Raw genomic sequence first — 8016 nt, 5'->3', positions numbered from 1 at the left:
TGCTAATTTCCAAATATTCTTCCTGATGAAATATGTTATTAAACTTTTAAAAGATCTTTATCAGAGTGGTGCTAACAAATGGTATGTCATTATAGTTTTGATTTGTTTTTCAATAAATAGCGAATCTATTTTATATTCATTGATGCTTAAAATTTTCCTTTTCATTGAATTTTCTTATCATATACCCCATTTTTGCTCGAACACTATTTTTAACATTTCTTTCATATTATTACTATTATTGATTTTTAAAAGCTTTTTTTTGTATTGAGAACTTATTTTTACTAATTGTACTTTCAAATTATTTACTAGTTTTTAAAACATATTTACAAAGCAAAGATTTCATGTAGCATTCTCATACATAATTTTGCTTAGAGAAAACTAACTTTGTCATATGCATTACTTATATTCATTTCTCAAAGGATTTCTTCCCCTCACCCCTCCTTTCTCTCTCTCTCTCTCTCTCTCTCTCTCTCTCTCTCTCTCTCTCTCTCTCTCTCTCTCTCTCTCTTTCTCTCTCTCTCTCTTCTTTTTTTTTTTTGAGACAGGGTCCCTTTATGTAATCCTGGCTGTCCTGGAACTCATTCTGTACCTCAAACAGTGATCCACCTGCCTCTGCCTCCTGAGTGCTGGGATTAAAAGCCAGCTCCAGCATGATAAGTCAGACTTTTTTTTCTTTGACTTATTAACAATATTTTACTGCTATGCAGAATTAAAAAGACTTTTTATTGATAGTAATATTTTTACATTTATACTTAGCAAGGTATTTGCTTAACATTTTCCTATTAATATTTTAGTTTTGATTTATCTAGAATGTCTCTTGTTACAAATTTTTAATTACTGGCCCAATTTGTTTTACTATTATTATTTGAGAGGTTACCCAGTAGGCTTGAATTTTGTTTATGCTATTTTAATGAAATATTTAAACATTTTTACCAAATCTTAGTTTTTCAGGAGCTCTATTTTATTGAATTTGTAATGTCACATTGAAAACTATTCATTTTCCGGGTTAATTTTTAAATATTTATTTGATATGTATTAGTGTTTTGTCTACGTGCAGGCATGTGTATCACATATGTGCCTGGTGCCACTGAATCAAGAAGAGAGCATCTGATGCCCTAGGAACTAGAGTTACAGCTGGTTGTGGCACTTGGAAGTGAATGTGGCTTCTCTGCAAAAACAGAAATTGCTCTCAAGAGCTGAGCCATATCTCCAGGCCCAGATTTTTCCTGTTTTTGATGTTATATGTTATGCTACATTTGCTTTCCTCATCTGTTTTCTTTTTTTTTCTGTTGAAATATGAATCTGAAAACTGGGAAGAAATCTTTATTATAAAATATGATATTATCTGTTTCAATTTACCCCTTCCACTTATTGAAAAGATTAAGGGTTTTATGAGCAAACAAATCTGGCTTCAAACTCTAGGACTGCTGCTCATCATCTATTCCACCTTGGTCTTTCAGCTGAAAAAATCTGCATAATAATACCTGCTGTGTAAATTTTCTTAGATGATTCTACATGTGGTGTCCAAAATGTCTAACTTAAGATTGGGGGAAGAGGATCAGAGGAGATGGCTCAGTGGGCAAAATGCTTGCCACATAAACATGATGTTTACTAGGTGTAAGACCATGACCAACTCAATTGTTATTGAGTTTTAGTTTACACATAAAAATTAAGACATTGCTGTGTACTCTACTTTGTTTTTGTAAGGATTAGGAAAGAAAATGAAAAACATTAATAAAGAGTGTTTGTGCCATTGCTGTTATGATAAAGGAAAGTGGATCCTTACAACTAATATAACAAGGTGCTCATGTATAAGCCTTGTATCCATTTCCTTAATGTTCTGAATTATGAACTGTTGTCATTGTTTATTGTGGTTTCCTTAGAGAGCTCTCTGATCACCAAAGTGGAGAAAAACAGGTTTATAATTTTGCCATAGAGTATTTCTTAAGAAAGAATGTACACACAAAAACACTTTAAGACACAGGAGACACAAGTTTGTCAGTATTTATGAAAAATAATATAATGGGCTAAAGCAGTCTGAGAAGAAATCCATAATACCAGAATCTTTTCAAGTCAAGATCACAGGAGCCTTTGATGTCTTAAAGCAGAGGAATGGAAAGCACATGGTAATGAATAATTATCACAGCAACGTATCCATGAAGGAGCATGAATACAGTTAAACTGATCCAAGATGGTGAAGTATGCACACCAAGAATGCCACTCCTTGAGACAAGCAGATGTGAATCATAATCTTGTCTCTCATTGATCAATTGAGTGATATTGGTCAAATTGCCCCAATTTTCTCTGAAGTGATACTCCTAAAAGTCTGCATTTCAAAAGTGTTATAAAGTTTAAATGAGACAATGATACCTGTGGCGTGCCTTTTAGTCTGTAATGGGATGTATCCATAAACTTGTTTCTCTGATGTGGGAGTGTCATATAGGAATCTGTTGATTTCATTGGTTAAGCAATAAAGAAACTGCTTGGCCCTGATAGGTTAAAACATAGGTGGGAGGAGTAAACAGAACAGAATGCTGGGAGGAAGAGGAAGTGAGCTCAGAGAGACGCCATGCTCCACTCTCCCGGGCAGACGCGCACGATGAAGCAAGCTGCCAGGTCAGACATGCTGAATCTTTCCCAGTAAGACCGGAGCTACACAGGTTATTAGAGATGGGTTGATCGGGATATCAGAATTAGCCAGTAAGGGCTAGAGCTAATGGACCAAGCAGAATGGGCCAAGCAGTGTTTAAATGAATACAGTTTGTGTGTTGTTATTTCGGGCATGTGGCTGGGGTGCTGGGGACGCAGCCCCGCTGCTCTTATTACAACATTTCTCTTATCAACACAGTGATTGTTAGTGTTACTAATATCTCAAGTAACACAATTGAATTCATGTATTTAATTATAATAAAGTAGCTATAATGGTTTCCTACAGAAGGGATGGGGGAGAGATAAGAGAGTGTAGTAGGAGAGATGACTGGAATTGGGGGGGAGGGCATTGGGGGTGCAATGTGGAAACCTAGAGCAATGGAAATTCCCTGAAATATATGAGGATGACCTTAGTGAAGACATTTATCAATGGAGGATATAGAGTCTGAACCTAACACCTTCTGTAACCAGGAAAGGCTTCCAGTCATGAAATTGGAACACCAACCAAGGCACAAAATCTTTGACCTACAATTTGTCCTACTTAGGAGATTTGCTAGGGTAATGGTGGCACAGAACTTTTGGGAGTGGCCCAACAATGACTGGTTTAGCTTTAGACCCTTGCAGTGAGAGGAAACACAAGTCCTTGATGGCCAGGAAGCAGAGGCAGAACAGCTTAGAGATTGACCCAGGATTGAACCAAACATAATTTTAAAAAGTCAACCAAATGATTCCTAATAATATTATGATATACTCACAGATTGGTGGGTAGCCCAGTTGTCCTCAGAGAGACTTCATCTAGCAAATTATGGGAGTAGACACAGATGTAATATAAAGAGAGGCCACTTGATGGTTCCCAGCCATTTAGTCCGGAAATAATCACACAGAAACCACATTATTTAAATCACTGCTTGACCCATTAGCTCTTATTGGCTGACTCTTAAATCTTAATTTTTATCCATTTGCATTAATCTGTGTTTTGCCATGTGGCAGTGGCTTACTGGGTAAAGTTTCCAGCATCTCTCTCTGGTCGCAGCTCAATGGGTTCTCCATGACAACATCCTTCTTTCTCCTAGCATTCAGTTTAGTCTTCCCTGCCTAACAAAGTTTTGCCCTGCTATAGGTCCAAAGCAGTTTCTTTATTCATTAATGGTAATCAAAGCACTCAGAGAGAAATCCCACATCACTTCCCATTTTCTGTTTAAATAAAAAGGAAGGCTTTAACTTTAACATAGTAAAATTACATATAACAAAACAGGTATCAAGTAAGAATTACAGTTACAATATTTATTTCTACTTTATCTTTTATCATAATTAACTATATCTACTTTCTATTCTCAACTCCAATAAAGACTCCAGAAGGATATAAAATTACCTAAGTAAACAGGAAGTGAGTGCATTGTAAGCAACTTTCAAAACTCTAGAAATGACGGAGGCATCTTGCTGCTTGGACAGTCACCCAAATTTCTTCTGTACCATTGGGGCATCTATCTTCAGCCTACAGGTTTATAGCATCCATCAGACTTTTCCATGAAGCAGGAAATTTGAAAATCTGTTCTGCCTTGCAATGGCAATGTCCATCAGTTGCTTTCTTCCATGTCCTGCAGAATTTCTAGCAGACCCTTTGCTGAACCAGGAGCCCTGAAGGATCATCTTACTTTTAAGCAAGTTCAGCAGTCATTTCTCTGAAGGTCCTGCATGTCCAGTTCATCAAGCAGTTTAGGCAAGAGCAGTTTCTTTCCCAAATGGCCAACCAACTTCATAAGGAACCTCTTCAATTACCATATTCCTCTTGAAGCTATTGGTGCTGCCAGGAGCAGATGTGTCTCACTGTCATGAAAAGTCCTAATTTCTTAAAACATTTTAAATGCCATATCCTGTAGTCTTTGAAATATTTGAAGAATACCTATCCATCTGAAATACATACATTTCCATCTAGAAAATCTAACTAACACAACTACAAGCTTGACTATTATAGATGATTATCTATTAACCTACATTTCTTAGTTATAGATTACATTTTTAAATGAGCTGCACAAACACAATACCTTAATCAAGAACAAATATATATATAAATTGACCTTAAATTTGTATCAATAAACTAAGATCCATACCTATGCAAATTTTATTGCATATCTCCCTTTAAATGTAAAAGAACACTTACAGACAATATTTGGGAATATGGGCATAGGTATTCTCCAAACTTCTTCCTGCTGTTTATTGGGGAAAGTAATTTTTTGAGAAGTGTTCACGGCAATCTTTCAGGGGTTTTTGGTCCATAAAACAATATTAGTCTGGAAGCAATCCACAGGTTTTCATCCTCTGTGGAAACAAAAGAATAACCTCTTTTCTGAAGCAACATATTCTTAGACCCAAATTCTGAAGTCAGGATACCTTTATAATATACATGCTGGTTTATCTTAGCAGTCCATACAATGAAATGTCTCTCTGTACTTAGCTCCTTCACAGTTAAAAAATAAGGCACAATAATATACAAAATCTAGATTCACTGTGTATATTCAATCTTAACATGGCTTGATTTTACTCTATTATTTTTCTACAAGTTTAATATTTATTTTATTATACTCCTTTAGTCTCTGACTGTCTGTACTCTATCTCTTTAAAGACTTTGTTTTTTTTAATTACTTCTTTTTATAAATCTCTGTACTCTTTTTCTTCTCTCTCCCAAGCCTACATACATTTATCCAACACTGTGACCCATTTAGAGGTCTTTTATGTCTGAATCTGTCTTATTGTGTACCTGTAATTCTTTACTGTTTTGAAGAGCTTTTAAAATGGTAAGTAGCTTGGCTGCAGTGGCTCTGAAGGCTGGCTCTGCCCCTCTCCACTTTCAAAATGGTGGAGGTACCATTACTGCCAGCTCTTGGTCTGCCAGGTAAGAGCCCCACTCAGTACTTTAACTCTGAGAATAAGCATGAAGTACATAAACCACTGTTATCTAAGTAATAGCTAGATATGCCATGTAGAACATTGCACAACCTGGAAATATCTCTGTGTATGGCTGGCAGGAATCTGTCATGCTCTCCTGCCTGTGCACTCCTAGCAGTCCTGATCCTACTTCCTGCCCAGGTGGGGGTCACTGAGCAGTGGTCATGGTTTCAGCTACTTTCCCAAGTAGGCATACAAGCAGTTGAGCCCACAAACCCCATTCAAGTGCTCCATAGCCGGACTTCCAGAAAGAATCAGAGTTTGTGCTGGCAGCATGGCCCAGAAAGCCAGCATTTCAAAACCACAGCTTTTTTTTTATCTGCTACCACTGAATCAAAAAACCTCTCTTAAAGGCCATAGCATGCCACCAGGAAAATGCTGGCTACCAAGAAGCCTTGCTTAACTCTATTCTTTTGTGTATAGGATTCCTTTCCATGCTTTCACAGAATTTATGTGGATTTTAGTCCACCACATTGGTGCCAAATTTTTGTAAGGAGGTAGGCCGCTTGTTGGTTTTGGGCTGCTTAGCTCCAAAATAATCACACAGAAGCCATATTATTTAAATCACTGGTTGGCCCATTAGCTCTATCTTCTTAGTGGCTAACTCTTACATCTTAATTTAACTCATTTCCGTTAATCTGTGTATCACCACATGGCAGTGGCTTACTGGGTAAAGCTCCCAGTGTCTGAATCTGGCAGTGGCCCCATGGTTTCTCCTTGACTCTACCCCTCTTTCTCCCAACATTAAGCTTAGTTTTCCCTGCCTAAGTTTTGTCCTCCTATAGGTCCAAATCAGTTTCTTTATTCATTAATGGTAATCACAGCACACAGAGGGAAATCCCATATCACACAGAGACCCACAGCCAAGCATTAGGTGCAGTTTGGGGGTCCCCTCCTTGAGAGGGGGAGGAGCGATTCTAACAACAAGAGCAGTCAGCAACACAACCTGCAGAATCAACTAAGCAGGGCTCATAGGGGTTCACAGAGACTGAAGCAACAATCAGGGAACTTGAATGGATCTGAGCTAACTCCTTTGAATATATGTTATGGTTGTGCAGCTTGGTCTTGTGGGACTCTCAACAGTATGAGTGGGGGCTATCTATGACTCTTTTTGCCTGTTCTTGGGTTACCGTTTTCCTCCTACTGGATTGCCTTGTCTAGTCATGATATGAGGGTTTGTGCTTAGTTTTTTTGTAACTTGTTATGCAGTGTTCCACTGATATCCCTGGTGGGCCTGCTACTTTCTGGATGGAAATGAAGGAGGAGTGGATCTGTGGAAAGAGATAAGGTGGCAGAGATCCTGGGAGTAGAGGAGGAAGGAGAAACTGTGGTTGGGATGTAATATGTGAGAAAAGATTAAATTATTAAAAAACTGAACTCTAACATGCCGTCTAGTGAGATCAACACATGAGAAGCTCCAGCCCTTCCCCTCACCTCATGAGTTCTTTGTGGGAAGCTTTACCCTGGTCTTTCACTCTGTGAGATAAGCACCTGGGAATGTAGGCCCACTCCTCTCACCCTTCTTTCACCAAGCCTAAGTTAAACTCAACCACCTCACAGGAAAATGAGTAGGAAACACTCTCTATGACTGAACCTGACTTAGATGCAGCTCCTGGAATCTTTATGAGATCCCTTAACCACTTAAAGCCAAACATGGAATACAGAAACAGGTTATTGTCTTTGCTTGTATGTCTTGGTTCAACTTCATTTAATGTTGTGTCTTTGTGTTTGTTCTTTATCCAAAGGTTCTTTTAAGTTTCTCTTTCTGTTATTTTTAAAAGATAGCAACTTGTAGTTTGTACATTTATAATTAAATTATTAAATTTTAAACTTTACCTCACCAGAATAGCCTTTTGTGACTTTCTCACTTTTCTAAAAATCTTCTCTTCCACATTTCTATTAATAATCTATTACTAATATCTCCACTCACACCTTTAACTTATATCTCTTCATTTGTCATCTATATTATACCTGAACTTTCTACCTTATTATACTAATTCTTCTTTTCATAATTAATACACACTACTCTAAAGTTCAAGGTCATTCTTAACTGTATAGTGAGTTCAAAGTCAGCTTGGAATACAAGGGATCCTGTTTCAAAAGATTATTTGCATAGATTGTGTTTTGCAGAACATTGAATAAATTTTCAGCATGAATAGTTAAGAATTGTGGCAAGTAGTTTATAATATACCAGTTCAATAATTACAATCTCATTTTACTATTGTACTTGGGGTATAGTACTCTAAAAATTGAGTAGTTCTAGTAAAGCTGTGTGCCACACAGGTGCCAGGTTTATTTAGTCGATGACAGCTTCAGATTACATTCCATTCCATGAGTTCAAAACATTAGTATTTGAGAACTCTGTGATGACATGTTTTCTGTAATAGGTGTCGTTATTTTGTACCAAGGCATGGCAATAAC

This window comes from Microtus pennsylvanicus, chromosome X (assembly GCF_037038515.1).
Source record: "Microtus pennsylvanicus isolate mMicPen1 chromosome X, mMicPen1.hap1, whole genome shotgun sequence".
Classification (NCBI taxonomy): domain Eukaryota; kingdom Metazoa; phylum Chordata; class Mammalia; order Rodentia; family Cricetidae; genus Microtus; species Microtus pennsylvanicus.
Note: the sequence above shows the minus strand (reverse complement) of the source record.